The sequence below is a fragment of the Notamacropus eugenii genome, chromosome 5 (assembly GCF_028372415.1).
Source record: "Notamacropus eugenii isolate mMacEug1 chromosome 5, mMacEug1.pri_v2, whole genome shotgun sequence".
NCBI classification, from domain to species: domain Eukaryota; kingdom Metazoa; phylum Chordata; class Mammalia; order Diprotodontia; family Macropodidae; genus Notamacropus; species Notamacropus eugenii.
Genome location: NC_092876.1, coordinates 233,081,088 through 233,101,982, shown reverse-complemented (window position 1 = coordinate 233,101,982; position 20,895 = coordinate 233,081,088). Strand labels below are relative to the sequence as shown.

The 20,895-nt window shown below is 37.6% G+C and overlaps 1 protein-coding gene across 3 annotated transcripts in view; it reads left to right on the top strand.

The window, feature by feature from the left end:
* METTL8 (methyltransferase 8, tRNA N3-cytidine) overlaps nucleotides 1-20,895 on the top strand; it is a 130,352-nt gene that overhangs the window by 58,288 nt on the left and 51,169 nt on the right. Inside the window, exon 1 of one of the 3 annotated variants that reach the window (XM_072612302.1) lies at nucleotides 2,408-2,556. The exons of the other annotated variants lie outside the window; for them this stretch is intronic. The gene's annotated coding sequence lies outside the window, so the exon portion shown is untranslated. Of the gene's footprint in view, nucleotides 1-2,407; nucleotides 2,557-20,895 lie in introns of those variants that run through there. 3 annotated transcript variants of the gene reach the window in all.

Here is a 20,895-nt window from a genome sequence, read left to right as displayed (position 1 = left end):
TGAGCTGGAGAAGGAAATGGCAAACCACTCCAGTATCTTTGCCGAGAGAACACCAAATGGAGTCTTAAAGAGTTGGACATGACTGAACAACAAATTTCTATGAGACTTTCCTGACCCTCCCTCTCCTTCCAGCTGAAGGTGATCTTTCTCCCCCTCCTCAAATTTTCAAAAAGTACTTTGTATGGATCTCTTCTTTATCTGCTTTATGTTCTGTATTGTCATCCTTGCTTCTCTATTGTCTCACTGTCATGTTTGTGAGTTTCTTGCAAAAGATGCAACCAAATGGTCTAGTAGAGCGCTTGCTACATAAGAAACACTTAATAAATGTTTGTTGAATCAAACTGTGCACAAAACACCTTGCTCAGCCCCAGGGATGTTAGAATGTGGCCACACAACTTTTGTCTAAATGGAACTTTTCATAGATGTATTAAGCTTTAAAGACTTTTTTTGGAACTCTGGCTTCAAAGAATTAGAATAAAATAAAATAATATTTAGAATTAAACATATTTAAAATTGAGATTATGCCAGCTATTGTTAGAGTACTCCATGTGCTTAGTGTGGTATAGGGTTAAATGCAGTTGCTTTCCACGCATGTGAATTCAGTTTATTTTCCAACTAATATGTCAGTATTGGGAAGAAGTATGTGGGGTGAGGGTGAACGGTAAGACCTAGCAAAGATAAGAGGAAGGAGGATGCACAAAGAATGATGAAGAGGAACCCATGTGGACTTCAGGGTAGAACTTTGATGAGGGAAAAGGAAGTTTGGAGAAGATTTTGGGACCATCAGCTTCACAGATAGATGGGAGGAAAGGTCAAAGAGGTTCTGATGAGCACTGGCAAAACACATAATTAGCAAATATATTATTCATATAGCTGGCAAGAGCCCCACTGCATTCTGAAGAGACTTATAATCATTAGTCTATATCCAACTAGAAGATAAAGTGAAGTAAAGCATAATTATACCTGTTATTTGTTTATATCTAGTCACAGAGTAGACTATTACCATGAAAAGAAATCGGTTAAATTCAGCAAGCATTTTAGTGCCTACTATGCACCAGTTACTGTGAGATATAAGGATAAATCAAAAACAGTCCCTGTCATCAGGGAGCTTACATTCTCTTGAAATGATTATGGAAATTTAATGAATGTAGTGGAGCAATAGATAATAGAGCACAGGGTGACCTGTCCCTCAGCACTCACTGCTATTCTGTTGACGACAACAAGCAAGGAGCAAATGGTAGCAACAGAACATCAGTATGTCCACGAGTAAGTCTAGAAGTGGGACACTTTCCAGGGAAGGGAAACACACTTCTGTTGGAAATAGCAAAAAGAATCATTGCCATGGGAATCAATTTGGTTCAATTCATCAAGTATTTATTAAACACCCAGGCACTGTGTAAGTTCTCAGTGAAAAAAGACAAAAGTGAAAAAGTCTCTACCTTCAAGGAGCCTGTTGAGGGAAACAACATTTACATGGAAAATTGAATATAATTTTCATGTGGAGGGCAGTTGTATGGCAGTAGGGGTGGAGTTAGGGTAGGCTTCCTGTAAGAAGTTGCACTTGAGCTGAGCATTAACATACAGTACGGGTTCTCTGAGTGGGAAGTGAGGATATAGTGATTTCCAGACATGGGGGGATAGTTTGTGTAACCATGAAGATGGAATTTCATGTACAGGAAGCAGCAAGGAGGCCGACTTGGCTAGAAATAAACATAGAATATATGACCAGAACTGATTTTTTTTTTGTCATAACTCGGCATTTATTATTGAAGTTCAAGAACCAGTTATGAAGGGGGTGGAAGGCACATTCAGAGCAGGGTTCAAGGTGCAGCCCTAGGGAAGAGGGAGGAGGGAGGAGACGGGGAGACAAGATCTTCTCATCTGTGTCTGCTCTAGACAGGGTTGATCCTGATTTCTTTGCCTTGGTCCAGGGCACACAGTGAAGCACCAATAAGATGAAGTTCTGGGAGGTGGGGGGGTATAGTTTAGGAAAACATCAAGGGGTGACCAAAGTTACACATCCAGCCACAGGTGGGGACTGAAACTGTCCTTGGATCATTGGCACCACTTCCTTTGGAGAAATGAAGTATAGTAATCAGATTCATCCCACTTACCTCATCTCTTATGAAGCAGTCTTGTAGCTAAAGTCTTTGTGCCAAAGAAGTCTTTCATCACATTTCTAACTTCTTGCACTTTGCTTCCAGTTTCTTTGAATATGCATCCACCTCTTAGGCTGCCGCTCAAGAGCTGCTCTTTGCCCCTTAATGAAAGTGATGTGGTCCAGATAAGGCCGAAGTTCTGCATGTATCTGGTTTAAGGCCTTCAGATTTCTACTTATGTTTACTGTAATATCTTTCATTTCTAGATACTTCAGGCTGGTCTGTTTGTTAATATTTTACAGAAGTTTATAGTCTTCACTGGTGGCTGTCAGTGCACCTATTGGGTACGTGGCCATTTTGGAGAACATGTCCTGACCCAGCCTGTGAAGTCCATCTTGGCAGGCTCTTTTGCCTCCTTGGCCATCTCCACCGCAGCATCATCAATCATCGCCATCAGGTGGGGAAGGGAGGAAGGAGAAAGGAAAAAGGAAAGGATGGGGATAGAACAGGAGAGGGGGGAAGGGAAGGAAGAGGAGAAAGGAGAGCAGAGGAGTGGAGGGGAGGAGGGAAGGAAGGAGAGATGGAAGGGGAGAAAAAAAGCCAGAACTGATTCTTACCACCAGACCAGGTAAACTCCAGTGTAGCAGCAACTTATATATTCTCTAGTAGGCAAGCTGTCTTAAGTATGAAAAACTACTAACACAGACTATAATAAACAACCAGGTTGCTGCTACCAAGAGATGCCTTGTGACAGGGAGAGCTGTCATCTACAACAGCTGTTGCAACTGCTTATTAAAAAAAAAGCAAATATAATATGTCCTGATTTCCTCTGCCCTCCCAGCATCCAGTAGATATAATCTTTCTTTGACGGTTTTGAAGGTATGTCAGGATTGTGCAGTGCCTAAGTCTTGTCATTTTATGATATTATAGATGTAGAAAATATAAAAAATTGAGCAGAATCTGCATTGTACCTATTTGATGTGACTGTAAAGTAGGAGAATGAATCAACCAGCTGCATATACAAATCTGTCATTATTATCTGGAGTTGCCTGCCAGTTTTTGGTATTTAGTTAACTCCTTTATATCATCTTGTTTAACATTTCACTCTTCTCATAAAAGCAGAATTTTCTGGTTGCTTAGATAATAATAATCATTTGATGTCCATGAGTAATGTCAAGCTGTTGTTGTGTTTGTCGTTTGTTCTTGAAGAGGAACTTGATCTCAGGAAGGTGCTGTCATGACTTGCATGTGAATTGGATTTGAGGGAGGTTGTGCAAAGTGTCACTTTCTCCTCCAGAGCCATCTGTGTCCAGTGGCAAGCTATAGATCAGGATGACTAGAGATGGCCATGGATGAAGATCAAACCATATATGGCTTTACTGCCCCCTTACACACACACACACACACACACACACACACACACTCACACACTCACACTCTCACACACAATTAAATACTCCTTCACCTTATGGAATCTTTCACCAGTGATGCCAGACTGTTATTTGGAAATTTTTAACTTACACAAAGGAAAAGATAAGAGACTGAAGGTATTGAGCTTGAAGACAAAAGTCAAATTGAAGCAATAGACAAAGATGACAATAAGATACATTGAGGATGCTACATAAAGACAGCTGTGTCTGAATGTGTTAAGAGACTTACTGGCATCCTGAAGTCAAAGTTCAGTGGGAAGAACATATGTAAAACAATGAACACCTGCACAATACTAGTCTTAATGTGACTAAACTTTTGGAATAGTAAAAAGGACCATAACAGTTTTGAAAGCATCCTAACAGGGACCTGCATAATATTAACAGAATCTAGGGCATATCACCCGAAAGCAGGGTGAAAAATGATCACTTTCTTACCAAAGGAAAGGAAGATATATATTCTCAGAGCATGTGATGAACAGACTTACAGAAATACTTTTCCAAAAGCAGATGTCATTTCACCAAGCACTAGTAAAGGCTGATAACAGGTATATGACATTGAATTTCTCAAGTGTAACTGGAGGTATTTAATTTCCAGATGGAACCTCTGAAATGTCTAAGATCCCAGGGTGGAATCAAAAGTCTGCCCTGGCCACCATCCACATGGACTCAGAGCGTTGAACAGATGTTTGAGTTATGGAGACTTGTTTGTGGAGATGGGGTTTATGATGACATTTCAAGAGTAGGTCTTTGCTACCAGAAATTACAGAAGGGTTATTCTTAAAAAACAACTGAAAGACTTAATAGTCAATTCAGAGTATGTAAGGAAATGGTAGAAACTGTAACACATTCCATCAGGCTTTAAAATTTTAGCACGTATTGAAAACCTGATGGGTATAATTATACATCAGAAGCTAGCTGTGCTTCCATGGACTGACAGATAACAATTCCCTATACTACACAGATAACCTTAAAATGCCTAGAAAATTAGTAAATTATACTGGAATTGGAGCATTATCATAAATTGAACTGTTGTCTACAATCTTCTAGTTTGAACATTGACCTAAAAGATTTAAGAACGATGTTCTTAATAGATAGCACTTGCTCAAATATTCACACGCACCAGAGTAAATGGAACGAAAAGCTTTCAAAATATAGATCTAGCAGAAAAGAGGAAAATCATGTTAGGCACATGATATCTATGTTACCTGGTCTGCTACCTAGGTTGTGAGAAGATGTTCTCAGTGCAACCTGCAGAGGATGATCTTATAAATGAATTTTTTTTTTCTGCAAAAAAAGCAGTATTTTCCCCCACCTGTAAATACCAGGTACAGCATCCAGTATAAAAGAATAATAGTAGAATAGCGACTTGTCCCAGTACTTTCTGGACCCATCCAAAAAGAAAAGGAGATTCCAATAATGATGATCATTGTCACCATTATCACTGACATTCATTTTGGGCTTTTAAGATTTGTGAAGTGCTTTATATAAATGATCATCTCTTTGGATCTTCACAACAATCATGTTAGGTATTATTGTCCCCATTTTATAGATGGTAAAATCAGAGCCAGGAAGATTAGGAGACTTGCCCAGGGTCACAAAAGTAGGAAGCACTAGAGGCAGCAGTCAAACCCAACTGGGACTAAAAGTTCAGCCTTTCCAATTACTGTGATATATTGTTTAAATTTCAGATAAGGGGGGTGGGGGTATGTTGTGTTGAGATATTCACCTAAAAGGTATGAGTTCAAACATTCCAAGTGTTTAGAAAAAGTTTTTACTAATAGTGCTATAAGCTTTGTAAAACGTTTTCAAAACTATTTTCCTTTGCTTTGTGATATCTCTTTTCTTAATACTTTCTACTTAATTCAAAATATAATAATAATAGCTAAGATTTATATAGCACTTGCCATGTACTATGCTAAGTGCTACTATGCTTACCATGTACCACTATGCTAAGTACTTTAAAATTATTATCTCATTTGATCCTCACCACAGTGCTGGAAGATAGATGCCATTATCCCTATTTATAGATGAGGAAACTGAGACAAACAAAGATGAAGTGATTTGCCCAGAATTATACAGCTGCTAAGTGTCAGAGGCTGGATTTGAACTCAAGTTTTTCTTGACTCCAGGACTGACACTGTATTTATTGCGCCACTTAGCTGCAGAATTCTAAAATTTAAGAACTGTAAGAGACTCCAGCAGTTATCCAGACCATCTCATTCCTGAAAAAGAATACCCATTAATGAAGCTCACATTTCTGTAGCACTTTAAGATCTTCAAAGTGCTTTATATCTATTTAATCCAAATAACCCCATGTTAGATGCTCTTATTATCCCCGTTTTACAGTTTAAGAAAGATTAAATGGGGAGCCAAGATGGTGGAGTAAAAGCAGGGACTTGCTTGAGCTCTCCTCAAAATACCTGTAAAAAAATAACTGCAAACAGATACCTGTAAAGATCACTCTAAACAAATTCAAGAGCTGCAGAACCCACAAAATGATGAAATGGAACAAATTTCTAGCCTAAGACAGTCTGGAAGGTTGACAAGACTGGGCTGGGAGTGAAGTGCAGCCCATCATGGTCAGCACCAGCATAGACAGGACCAGAGCAGGCTTCAAGGGACTGAATCACTGGCAGCTGTAGTAGTTTCCAGACATATTGACCCAGAAATGCTGAAGACAGCATAGAAGGTCAGTGGGAAACTCTGTGGGACCTGGATGAGGGAGGAGAACAGTTTGGCCCCAGCTCCAGGGCGGTAGAGGTGGTAGCAGCAGCAGTGGCTGCTGCTTCTGGAGCTCCTGGCCCATAAACGGTGTGGGAATAGAGTGCCTGATCAGATAGGGATTGCAGGGATCTCTTTGCTGGTGCTGAGACAGGATTCTCTTGCTTTGCCCATGCTTGGATCTGGTTTACACTCCTAGGTGGTGGTTGTGGGGAAAGGAGGAGCGCTGGTGTGGCAGAGCTTGTGGCTGCAATGGAGAGAGAATCTTCCTTACAGTTCCTAGGCAGAAAAGAGTACTTGTGATCACTCACAGACCAGAGGATAGGCCAGGAGAGGAGTACCTCTCCTTTGATCATACCACTTTGGAAGAACTGAAAATTTGTAGGCCTCTAGAAGTGTCTCTGAAAACAGCTGCACAAAACCCCTGATGTTTGGGACAGGACACCCTACACACTGGAAGCAGAGTCCTACTGTAATAAAGAGTTAGGAAGTCAGGTATTTGGTTGGGAAAATGAGCAAATAATGTAAAAAAACTCAGATTGTAGAATTTTACTTTGGTGACAAAGAAGATCAAAGCATACAATCAGAAGAAGACAACAAAGTCAAAGCTTCTACATCAAAAACCTTTAAGAAAAATATGAATTCATCACAGGCCATGGAAGAACTCAAAAAGGATTTTGAAAATCAATTAAGAGAAGTAGAAGAAAAATTGGGAAGAGAAATGAAAGTGATGCAAGAAAATAATGAAAAATGAGTCAACAGCTTGCTAAAAGGATAAAAAATACTGAAGAAAATAACACCTTGAAAAATAGACTAGGCCATAAAAGAGGTCCAAAAAGAATGAAAAAATAGAAGACAGTGTGAAATATCTCATTTTAAAAACCACTCAACTGAAAAATAGATCCATGAGAGATCATTTAAAAATTATTGGACTTCCTGAAAGCCATGATAGAAAAAAGAGCCTAGACATTATCTTTCAAGAAATTATCAAGGAAAACTGCCCTGATATTCGAGAACCAGAGGGTAAAATAGAAATTGAAAGAATCCACCTATCACCTTTTGAGATTCCAAAAGGAAAACTCCTAGGAATATTGTAGCCAAATTCCGGAGTTCCCAGGTCAAGGAGAAAATATTGCAAGCAGCCAGAAAGAGAGTTTTGAGTATTGTGGAAATACAATCAGGATAACACAATATTTAGCAGCTTCTACATTAAAGGATCTGAGTACTTGAAATATGATATTCCAGAGGTCAAAGGAGCTGGGCTTAAAACCCAAAATCATCTACCCAATAAAACTGAGTATATTACTTATGGGGAAAAAATGGACATTCAGTGAAATAGAGGACTTTCAAGCATTCTTGATGAAAAAACTAGAGTGGAATAGAAAATTTGACTTTCAAATATAAGAATTAAGAGAAGCCTGAAAAGGTAAACAGAAAAGAGAAATCATAAGAGGCTTATTAAACTTGAACTGTTTACATTCCTACCTGGAAAGATGATATTTGTAACTCATGAAAGCTTTCTCAGTATTAGAATAGTTGGAGTGTGTGTGTGTGTGTGTGTGTGTGTGTGTGTGTGTGTAGACAGAGGACACAGGGTGAGTTGAATATGAAGGGATGATGTCTGAAAAATAAAGGGTGAAAGAGGAATATATTGGGAGGAGAAAGGGAGAGATGCAATGGGGTAAATTATCTCATATAAAAAAGACAAGAAAAAGGTTTCACAGTGGAGGGGAAGAAGGGAGAGGTGAGAGGGAAAGAGTGAATCTTTCTCTCATCTGATTTGGCTTAAGGAGGCAATAACATACACACTCAACTGGGTATCTTACCCTACAGGAAAGTAGGGGGAAGGGGATAAGGCGGGGGGATGATCTAAGGGAGGCCAGACTGGGGGAAGGGTAGTCAGAAGCAAACACTTTTGAAAAGGAATAGGGTCAAAGGAGAGAATAGAATAAATGGGGAGGTGGGATAGGATGGAGGGAAATATAGTTAGTCTTTCACAACATGTCTATTATGGAAGTGTTTTACATAACTGCACATTTATAACCTATATTGAATTGCTTGCCCTTCTCAATGAGGGTAGATGGGGAGGGAAGAAGGGAGAGAATTTGGAACTCAAAAGTTTGAAAACAAATGTTAAAATTGTTTTTACATGCAACTGGGAAATAAGATGTAAAGGCAATGGGGTATAGAAATCTATCTTGCCCTACACAAAAGTGAGGGGAGGGGGACAGGCAGGGAGGTGGAATGTCAGAAGGGAATGAAGCCTGGAGGAAAGGGTAATTAGAATGCATGCCATCTTGAGGTGGGGGGAGGGGAGAGATGGGGAGAAAATTTGGAACTCAAAATCTTGTGCAAATAAATGTTGAAGACTAAATTAAATTAATCTCCCCCTGCCTCAAACAAAAGAAAAAAAGGTGATACATGATGTGCCCATCTCATAAATATTTAAGGTAAGATGCAAGCCCAGATCTTCCTGACCCTTGTTCTTTACTGTACTATTATATACAACAGATAGTCATTCAGCCTTTGCTTGAAACTTCCATCTAGGAAGAACCCTCTATTTCCTGAAAGTAACCCAGCCCACTCCTTCTGTTCAATTCTCCCTCCAATTCATCCATTGAATCTGTCTGCCACAGATATTTATATGAATACGTCGGGTCTATATTCTGTCCATCTGACCATGTCATAATCTGAACAGTAAATATTCTTCATTCATTTGTTCTTTCCTGTGTGGATGTTCAAGATGAATTCTTTGAAGTGGTCACATATCCCTTCCAGAACATTCTGCACTATTGTAGAGCTTGACGCCACCAGCATAAAGCCATCTGCACACAGAGTCATCTAGTTTTCCCCTCCATTCACAGGACATTTTCTTCAGCTTGAAGTCTGTGTTGCTTCTCCTCTGTCATAGAAGTGAATAGCGTTGGTGAACACGTATCTTCCTCTTTATTCCTCTCCTAATGTTTAGGATCAGAAGTCAGTGAACAAGGTTATTTTTGTTGTTTTATCTTTCAATGAATTTTTAATGGATTTTTTTGTTTGTTTTGGTTTTTTGGTGTGTGGGTAATAGAAACCTTGGTGGAAGAGGGCCTTTAAGGCAACATTTTGGCCTTTTGAATTTATGAACGATAAGAATGGTGGAATCTGATTTTCTTTATATCTTTCAGTTAATTTTGAAAGGGTAAAGAATGTAACTTGCAAAAGCCTACCTGTTCTCTATGAACAATATCCTTGATTCATGTGTAGATGGGAAGGTAAGCATATGGATTAATAGATATTGATATTTTTCACTGTTAATCACCAAGCTATTTTACCTAATTCCTTCAGATATCTTATAAAGGGATCCTTTAATGTCCTTTCTATTGTGAATTTCTTCTGTTTACATTCAGTCCCTTTAGGACCCTTTCTACCTCCCTATAAGCATACCCAACACTGTGATACGATATGAGGGTGCATATGTGGTAGTTCTACGTCCTTGGTGGTGATAGCAATTTGTTATAAAAATCTTTGCAAATCTTTTCTGTTTTCCTTCTGTTTGTTTCCTCCATCCATTTTCTTTTCTTTTTTTTTCTCCTGATTTCAAGGACCTTCATTCAAATGGGGGGAGACCAACATTTGCATAAACCAATAAATATAGAATAAATCAAAAGTAACTTTTGAGGAACAGGCATTATCATTATTCCCTGGTGACAAATGTTGGAACATTAAAGCATCTTAGCATAATCCTCTATATAATTGTGGAATGTTTAATATTAGATCATAAGTCCTTGAAGGCAAGATCTATGTCTTGTTAAGCATAGAGTAACTAGTAAAAATTGCTTACACCCTTTGTCCAAGATTTGCTCTTGACTGACACAGAGAACTGTGGCCTACTGAAGAGGTACAGGGGAGAGTGAAAAGGATCCTTGGCAATCTTTTTTTTTTTTTTTAAATTTTTAATTTTTATTATTATTTTTAATGGTTTACAATTGCTGCCATAAAATTAAGATTTTATCCCCCCCACACCTACCCCCCACTACCCCCCTCCCCCCGCCCATGACCACATACAAATCTGTATAGGTTCTACATATACTTTCCTATTGAGTACATTTTCATTATAGTCATGCTATGTAGTTGAACTAAAATAAATGGAAGAAATCATATAACAAATCAAAACATGATACACAAAAACACGCATACACACAAACATGATCTGCTTCATTCTGCGAATGACTTTCATATTTCTTTCTCTGAGTGTGGAAGGCATTTTGCCTTAGAAATCCACCATTGGGATTTTTTTTTTTTTAAATAAGGTCTTGCATTATTACGAAATTCCAAGTCTACCAGAAAAAACTCTCACACACTGTGGTCGTTGCTGTGCACAAAGTTCTCCTGGTTCTGCTCCTTTCACTCAGCATCAGATCATATAAGTCCTTCCAGGCCTCTCTGAAGTCTTGTTGTTCATCATTTCTTATGGCACAATAGTACTCCATTACATTCATATACCATAATTTATTCAGCCATTCCCCAATTGATGGACATCCCCTTGACTTCCAGTTTTTGGCAACTATAAAGAGTGCTGCTATAAATATTTTTGTACATGTGGGACCCTTTCCCATTTTTGTGATCTCTTGGGGATACAGTCCTAGTAGTGATATTGCTGGGTCAAAGGCTATGCACATTTTTGTAGCCCTTTGGGCATAGTTCCTCCCCATCCATTTTCATGTGTCCTCAGGATTACTTTGCTTAGTTGGATATCTTGCCAGCTTTCTTTAAAATGATTTTATCATCCTCTTTTCTCTGCTTTATGAGACAATACTACATAGTTATCTATTATCCTTTGACTTAAGATGTTAAAATGAGTTTATATTACAAAAGATCTTGCCTTTGGCCATCATCTCTTTCTACCTGGCAAGCAAGTTAAGCATTTGCTGACTAAGACACTATTTGACTGTGGAGTGAAAGGGAGTAATGTAATATATAGTAAAGCTTGGAAAGGTAAGTTGAAGCACAGTTGTGAAGGGCTTTTAGTACCAAACAAAGGATTTTGTATCTGTAATCACTTAGAACTCTAGACAGTCTGACAATTACAGTACCTTGATAGGGCAAGCGAAAGCTTTTTCCTGATCCTAGTTTAAGGTTCTTGTAGTGATCAGATAATGTTTTTTATTCCTCCAGTAAGCTTATAAAACATTATATAAATATAAATAATTATTGTTAAAGCAGTATAGTGATATCAAATTAGGACTTGGGGTAGGAGAATTCTTTTGGACAGACATCCAGGACAGGACATGAAGCAACCAGTAATGAAAAAGAAGTGGGGGAAATGTGACTGTGATTGATGAAAAACAGAATTCTGTCTCAGGCCTGATGAATTTACAGGAGAATCCTAATAGACTTTTGAAAAACGATTAATACCTATGCTACACAAATTATTATCGAAGAGTAAGAAAGAAAGAACTTTGGCAAATACCTTGAGTCACATAGCTTATACCTAAGCTAGAGAAATATGAAAGAAAAATAATTTCAGATCAGTGTCATTGATTAGGGCAGCTAGGTGCCACAGTAGATAGAGTGCCAGGCCTAGAATCAGGAAGACTCATTTTTCTGAGTTTAAGTCTGACCTTTGATACCTAATAGCTGTGTGACCTTGGGCAAGTCTGTTTGTCCTGAGGCAAATCCTCTTCACCTCAGTTTCCTCATCTATGAATTGAGCTGGAGAAAGAAATGTCAAACTCTCCAGTATCTTTGCCTAGAAAACTCCAAATGGGGTCACAAAGAATTAGATGTGACTAAAACAACTGAACATCATTTATTTAAAATGTTATTGATTGATTTAATCAATATTTATTAAGAAATTTTTCAGTTTTATCCAAAAAAGCTTCACCAAATTTATCCAAAAACTCATTCATTATAATCAAATTGGATTATACCAGAAAAGAAAGGATGGTTCAACATTTGGAAAATAATCAAATGAATTATACTAAAAATAGAAAATATCCAAATGACATGATTATTTCAATAGGTACAAGAAAACTTTGACAAAGAACAATGCTCATTAATTCTAAAAATCTGCAAAATACAGCTATGAAGAAATTTTTTTTAAAATAAAGTTGTTTTTACAAAATGTTTTCTATTTCTTCCATCACCTAGTATCCCATGTATCCCTACCCTACAGCCGCCCAGAAATCTGTCCCATATGACAAATAGTAATTTTTGGAGAGGAAAAGGGCAGGGGAGGTGTCAGCACAACTGATTGATACATTGAAAAAAGTATAAAAATGTGGGTAGTGTGTAATACCTCCCACCTCTGTGAAGGTGTAGATGAGGAGTGTCTTTGTATATTGGAGAGGACTTTTTTTAATATGATGAAGTGTGTCTAAAACCAAAAGCAAGTGGTAAATTCATTGAGTATACACTAGAAGCTATCTCAACAAATACAGGAGTAAAGCATGGCTGTCCTCCCCACTTATTATGTAATACAGTTATAGAAATGCTAGCAATAAGAAAAAATTATTCAAGGGATAAAGGAAGGCAAAGAGGAGACAAAACTATCCTTATTTGCTGATGACATAATATTTCTTTATTTTTTTAAAATGTTATTTAGAAGATCCGAGGGAATCAGCAAAGAAACTAATTAAGACAGTAGGTTCATCAAAGTTGCAGGCTACAAGGTACACTCACAAAAATCAGTAATATGTGCACATACTGTCAACATGATCCAAGACACAGTGATAGAGAGAGAAATCCTATTCCAAGTAACCACAAAATGCATAAAATATTTAGGAATCAATCCACAAAACACCTTTAATATTTGTACAAGTTCATTTCTCCTCCTGTTTTTACCCTTTCCCCTCCTCAAAAGTCTGTTTTGCTTCTTACTAGCTTCCTTAATCTACTTTCCCTTTTACTCTCTCCCCACTTTTTTCCAAGCTCTTTACCCTCCTACTTACCTACTGGGTATGTGCGTGTGTATTTGTGTGTGTGTGTTTGTATTTTTTGGCTATGATATTTTGGGGAGTGTTCATTTTGGATCTCCTTAAGGAGATGATTGGTGTATTCCTTCCATTTCGACCTTGCCCTTTGGTCCTAAGATATCTGGACAATTTTCCTTAGTAATTTATTTTTGAAATATGATTCCTGAGCTCTTTTTTTTTTTTATCATGACTTTTAGGTAGTCTTAAATTATCTCTCCTTGATAAATGTTTCAGGTCAGTTGTTCTTCCTAGGAGATACTTCACATTTTCTTCTAATTTTTTTCAAGTTTTTTTACACTTGGTTTGGTTGTTCGTTTCTTGTTGTCTCTTGGGGTCATTAGCTTCTTCTTTCCCAGTTCTTATTTTTTAAAATAGTTATTTCCTTCAATGAGACTTGTTTGTTTGTTGTTATTGTTGTTTTGCTTTGGTCAATTCTGATTTTTAAGATGTTTTCTTCAGTATTTTTTGTACCTCGTCTACTAAGTTGTTAACTGTCTTTTCATAATCTTCTTACATTGCTAGGGGTCTGCCTGGATTCTCTTTCTGAACAAGTGTTCAGTCTCCTTACCGATTCTGCGCCTTGCAAGTTCCCAGTGCTGTTGCTCTGCTGCCCCTCCTACTGTCACCGCAGCCTCCAAGGCCCAGAGCCAGTGGCACTTCTGCCATTCCACCCTTGGGCTAGCTTCCACCCCTGTTTCTGAAGACCTAAGCTTCCCTGTGCTAAAAAAAAAGGCTCTCTGTGACTTTTTGTTGATTAACCTGCCCAGTCTGATGCACTTTCAAAGCTGTTTAGAGGGTTAGGTTGAGAGAGCTTGGTAAAATTGCTGATTTCACCATTCCATCTTGGCTCTACCCACCAACACTTCTGTAAGTTCAATTACAATATATTTGTTTAAAGAAGTAAAGAGCAAATTAAATAGGTAGAGTCAGTATTCATGACTAGGCTATGCAAACAATAAAAATGTCAAATCTAGTAAAGTTAATTTACAGATTTAATGCTGTACCAGTAAAACTGCCAAAGAGGTAGTTTAAGGAGCCATGTAGAAACAGTAACAAAATTCATTTGGATGAAAAAAGGATCTAGAATATCAAAGAATATATTAGAAAGATAGGAATGAAAGGAGAACAGCATATCTAATCCTCAAACTATATTTTAAAGCAGCAGCCACCAAAATCCATTTGGTATTGGTTAAAAAATAGAGTAGTAGATCAAGGGGATAGACAAGACAAAGATGATTCAGAAATAATCAAACTCAATAATCCAGAGTTTGATAAACCTGAAAACATAACTTGTTTAGGAAAGAACGCCTTGTTGGATTTGGCTTAATCTGATTATACCATGTTATATGATAAATTCAAAACTTAGCATATGATTTGAATATTAAAACTTATACCATGAAAAATTAGAAGCAGATCATATGCCTTTCACAGCTATGAGTAGGGGATGACTTGTATTAACTAAACAAGAAATAGAGGTAATTATACAGGATAAAATAGATATTCTGGAAAGCAATTTGGAATTATACAAATAAAGTGGCTAAAATTTCTATAGAGATTCCACTGTTAGGTACCTGCTCCAAGGTTATACTGATAAAAGGATTACACTAAAATATTTATGTCAATGTTTTTGTCCCCTGAAAACCCTGAAGCAAAGTAAATATCTATCAATTGGGAAATGACTAAACAAATTGTGGTACATAAATGTTATATAATGTCAACTAATGAAAGATGAAGCACACACAGCCGGGAAAACAGCATACACAATGACTACAACTGTGTAAATGGAAAGAACAACCACCACAAAACAATTAAAATGAATGTTGCAAAATTATTTTTAAAAATAAAAATAAGCTTGACCTCCAAAGAAGAGATATAAGAAGACATCTTCCTCTTCCTTCCCCAGTTATTTTCAGAGGTTGTAGTCCATGGGTGTGGAACATTGCAAATAATTTTAGATCTTAAAAAGCTTATTGATCAGTTTTGTTAAAAATTTTTACTTTTTTCTCTTTAAAAAGTTCTGCAATTTTTATAGAATATAAAGAGATGACTTTCTGGTAGAGGGGGGAAAATACTGAGGAGAATCTAGACATCTGAAAAATAAAAGGTATCAATATAATATAATCAAAATTTTTGTTTAAAGGGTGAAGATATACCCATGCTTGATGATGCTTATTCTGGCCCAGTCATTGGTTTGTAATGATCATGTTTTCAAAGGTCCTGACAAAAGCACCCAATTACATGCTAAATGTCATTTGTGCTTATATTTTACTGTGTCCTTTTGATTACCCACTTTCACCAAGCCTTCAAAAAATTAAGAGTGAATTATTTGTTAATATCCCCATCATGGCATTTTCATTGCTTGAAAGAAATTGGTGTTTATGGGCTTTATAATGTCATTGAGGTAATCTGGCGTCACCTCTGCTCTATGAAACCCAGTTATTGCCACTATTTCATTAGGGTAGTGTGACATGATAAAAATTTGGGTAACTTAGAATATAACAGACGCCTACTTAATTCATGCATGCTTTTCTAAATTCAAAGATATGTTTGTTTAACTTATAATACATAAATTTACTTCATTTTCTATTTATAAACTATAAAATATACCAGTGTAGAATAAGTGTTGAAACAAAAACTTCTAAATACAAATAGTATACCCTGATTTTGATGCATGTTGATGACTAGCACTCTTTCAGTCAGGTCATTCAGTCAGTTTTAAATCCATCTATAACTATTTGGCTCTTATCACTGCATCTCATCCAAAACACAACAGGATAGATCTGTTAAATTCTTTGATGAAGTATCAAGAATATCGGGAATGTTTCTTCCCTTATCTTGTGTTTCTGCTCCCTGTTAACCAGTTTGGTTTTGTCTTCCACCATTCAGCTGCCACTCCTTGACAGATAACAGAAGCAGAGCTAGAGTTGGTTGGGGCAGCTAGGTGGTGCAGTAGATTAGCTGCGTGACCTTAGGCAAGTCACTTAACCCTGCTTGCCTCAGTTTCCTCATTCATAAAATGAGCTGGAGAAGGAAATAGTAAGCCACTCTAATATCTTTGCCTAGAAAACTCCAAATGAGATAACAGAGTTAGACACCACTGAAACAACAGAAAAACCACAAAAAAAATTGGTTACTTCACCACATCTATTGGTACGTGTCAAATAGAATTGACTTGAATCATGTTCTTCTGTCCATTCTTTGATCTGCCACTTGCCCTCAGCATTGTTTTTAAAAGCCTTTTTATTGTTAGAGTTTATTGCCACTTTAAGATTTTTGGGGATTTTCCTGCCCCTGACCCTATCTCAGAGGATTGTTCTGTGCTCCTCTATCCATCTTCCCTTACTAGCCCTTGCTTCCCGTCTTCATTACATGCTTTTTTAAAATTGAAGTTGTCAGCAAGGTCCCTTGCCCACCCCATTAGTCTCTTTAGACAACTCCCCTTCATTATCCTTGGGTAAAATAGCTTTTGTTTGTATCTTCAGAATTTCATAATTAAGAGCTTTCCATCCCTCTTGCTCTCACTGCCTCACCATAATAGTAAGTCATTGGATCTTACCTTATCCTTTCCTGAACTCCTTGAAATTTGCCCTCATAGAATTATAACACGTCACATCATTCGTAGCTTTTTCTGCCTTCTGTCATGAATAATAACACTAACTGACATTCATATGGCTTACAAAATGTTTTGCAACCATTCAACTTTATGGTCTCGTGCCATCAAGATTCAGGTCAGTTTAGCTAGTGGGCACTAAACATCTGCTTAGTTCTTCGTACTTAGTACTTTGCTGGGTAGTAGGGATACAGAAACCGAAATAAAGTAATCCTTGCCTTCAGGGTAAAATAATCATTTAGACAAGTACACATTTGTCAGCTGCTCTGCTTTTGAGATAGGATGTATAATTTTTGTGGAAAAGCATAGATTTAAGTTTCTTCACACCTATGAGTCTAGATTTATTTGTTCTTATTCATTTCTCCATTAATGCTCTAGGCTTTAAAAAATGCCAAAATAATGTAAATCAGCAGTTACAGTAAAAAACCTTAAACCTGGTGGGCCAGCTCAGTGTAAATGTTACTTCTTTACTATACTATTTCATCTGCCGTTGTGACATAGGTCATTATTAAGTCTTAAAACCATGGATTTAGAATTGGAAGAGACCTTAGTGGCCCTCTAACCCCATTTTACAGAACCGAGTCTCGGAGAAGTTAAATGATTTGGTGAAGGTCACACAGTAAGTGGCCCAGGTGGGATTTGAACCCAGAACCTCTGAATCCATATCCATAGGAATGATAGTATCTTCCCTTTGTTGGTTATTTCTAATTATCATGTGTATAATTTATGTGTACATATTTGTTTGCATGTTGTCTCCTCCACTAGAGGCAAGTAAGTGAAGCAGTGGTTAGGTATTTGTGCCAAAAGTCAGGATGATCTGAGTTCAAATCCAGCCTCAGATACTTTATTAGCTTTAACCTCTGTCTGCCTAGATTTCCTCAGTGTTAAAGTGGGGTAATAATAGAACCCTCCTTCCAGGGTTGTTGTGAGAATCAATTGAGATAGTAAAAGTAAAGCACTCAGAACAGTGCCTGGCATGCAGTAGGTGCTAAATAAAATGCTTATTGACATATAGATTTGACTAAAAGAAAGTTGGACTCCTCTTAGATTCCTAGTAATAAATTCTTTTGTAGGTGCCCAAGAATGACAGTGTCTTCTCTTCTTTGCCCAGCAGATTTCTGTGTGCTGGGAACTGTATTTAGGTACAACTGGGTACCGATTAATACAAATAATGAATCCTCTGAAGTGGTTGCATGTATTTAAATTTGCACTACTGAAGTTATAATTATGTAAATTATGACAATTGGTTCCAGCCCATTGGAAATATGCAGTGTGAATTTGAATTAATGTGACCAACTACTCATTATTCGCACTAATTAGGCCCTAGCTGTAGGAAATTCAAAGGAGTTTGGCCTTTCTATCTACACAGGAAAGCTCAAATAGATGAGCAATGCCTATTTCTCAGATTTCAATATGTATCTGAATGGGTACCTTATAAACCAAGGGCTCTTAACCTTTTGTGTGTCATTGGACTCCTTTGGCAGACTAGTGAGGTGAATGAAAAACCCAAGAGATGGAATTTCTGGGTAATTAATAATCAAATTGTTAATTAGGTTAGCTGATAATAAGTTGATGGTCAGTGGCCTCTCTCGGTAACCAAAGACAAAACTATGGAGATCCCTTAAATACCTTTTGAAAAGGGGGGTGCCCCTGACAGGTGAATATTAGCCCTGAATGGTGAATAGTTAGTGTGAGGAAGGGCCTATTAAGAAGGACATGGGCTAAAAGTCCTCAGTTCCTCCTGCTGAGAACATTGTTTGATCATGAGACTCAGCTGCCTCCAGGAATCTGGACAGAGTAATCCATCTCTGCCCAGACAACTCTGGTTGTTTTTCTCCTTGATGAGGTGGGTTACCCTAGACTCCAGTGGAGGGATGCTAGGGCATAAGTGGACTTGAACTCACCTAGATCAGCTTCTGTTTGTACTCTAAATATAGGTAAGGTCTCCTAGTTGGATGAGGTCCCATACAGGATCCAGGAGCATGTTCCTGGAGAATTTGGGCAATCATATCTGTCAGTCTTGTCCTTCAGAGTCTAACTAAATGACCTACAGGGGTTGGTCTCTGAATGAATAAATAAAGAGAAAAAAACTTAATCCTAATAATTATTAATATAATGAAAAAATAATTTCCCTCATTAGTGAAGCCTATTTGCTGCTCAAATCATGTTTTTGATGGCACAAAATGCTGTATGTAGGATTGCAAAGGAAATCAGTTATATTTGTATATAATTATCAACAGATTTTTAAAAAAAGTTTCTGGACCCCTGAAATTGAGAACCCCATAGAACTGTATGTGTATCTGAGATAAAAAGTGTAGATGGACAGCAGACCCCAAGTTTAAGAGGAGGTGATCAGATTGGACTGCTGTGGAAACTTGCAAAGCATTTTTATTGACCCCACCTTTCCCTTGATGACCACAGACCATCATGGATCATCTTGTCAATATGAATGTTATACTTCTGTTGCTGTATAAATGGAGGTTCTAGAGTACAATTAGCCTTGAAAGAATTCAAGAGGAGTATCCCAGGGCAGTGGAAAGGCACTCTGTGGGTGTGGGCATGCTACAGTATAGAACCCATACGGAATTTGAAAGGAGAGCAAGAACAAAGGAAGTCATCAAGTGATTGTATGACAGGAAGCAAAGGTTAATTGGTCTATGGAAAGAGCAAGAGATGACAGGTGAACAGTGTTCCACTGCTGCCCATATGTGGAAGGTCTCAGCACCCTCAATGAACCCCCTGTGGCAAACTTTTGGGAGAACCACACAGGATGGGCAGACGTGATTGCAGTCTGTGTTGTTGGTGGGAACTTCCAAATCAGTGAGATCATAGATCCGTTTAAGTGTGAGAGTGCATTACCTATAGCCATACAAACACAGCCTGGCAGAGTGAATGGACAACAAGCCTCAGAATCAGAGAGGACTTGAGTTAAATACCATTTCTGACACATACTGGCTGCATAACCCTGGGCAAATTACTTAAGCTTTCAGGGCCTGGGCAACTCTTTTTTTTCCTCTTTAAATTGTGTTTTATTTTTCCAATTATATGTAAAGACAAATTTCAACATTCATCTTTTTAAAAATAATTTTGAGTTCCATATTTTTCTCCCTCCCTTCCTCACTTTTTCTCTCCCTAAGACTGTAAGCAATTTGATAAAGGTTTTACATATATGTAGTCATGTAAAACATTTCCAGTCAACTCTTTAAGACCATAATAAATTAGAGAATAGTCGCCAGTCTCCTTTAACAGAGGGAGTTTCCTCACTCGGAATTTTGTACACCAATAAAATCTCACAGGGGGATGGGGGTTGTGAGAGGATAGGGAGGGGAAGAAAATCTACCTTTCATACTGAACAGAATTTCTGTGGAAAAAACGCTTTTCAGGATAGTGGTGTGGCCAGAAATGTTCCAAAAAGAAAACTATACTAAATTAATTGCTATAAAACAAGAGAAGCTGTCGTAGAAATAGCGTTAGAGGTAACGAAGGACTCTACCTACCTAAAACTAACTTCAGAACAACAAACAAAAATGCATTTTCAGTTCGCAACAACCTGCTTGGTAAATGAACTTTGTGAACAGCACCTTTTTCTGTGATTGCATTTATTCCTTAGAGAAAAGTTAATGGTTCTTATCATAGATTCTTGTCTTTCAGTATAAATGAGCTAGGATATTGTACTGTTACACACTGCCGTAAAGCCTGTGGACCAATGGGAAGTCCCTGCAAATATGCAGTAGGAAGGAATGTCTTATATATAAATATAGTCCGTAGTGGTATCCATAACCATACAATGGAAAAAAGTCATTTTGCAAGAGTTTTGTCTGCAATATTCTCCCTCACTTAGCAGTTAAGAAAATGAAGTCACATAAAGTACACTGTAAGCAAGTTAGTTCAATTTAAAGAACTAACTAAATCTATTAAATGCTCTGGGAAAAGGGAGTTAAACTAACATTAAAGCAAATGCTGAAAGCCGAAGAACCCTAAATACTAGTGTTGCCTCACAGCGTGTTTCTTTACAGGGAAACTGTTCATTCTGCCCTCATTCCTGTACGCTGTAGAGATTTCTAGATTAGAAACTTGCT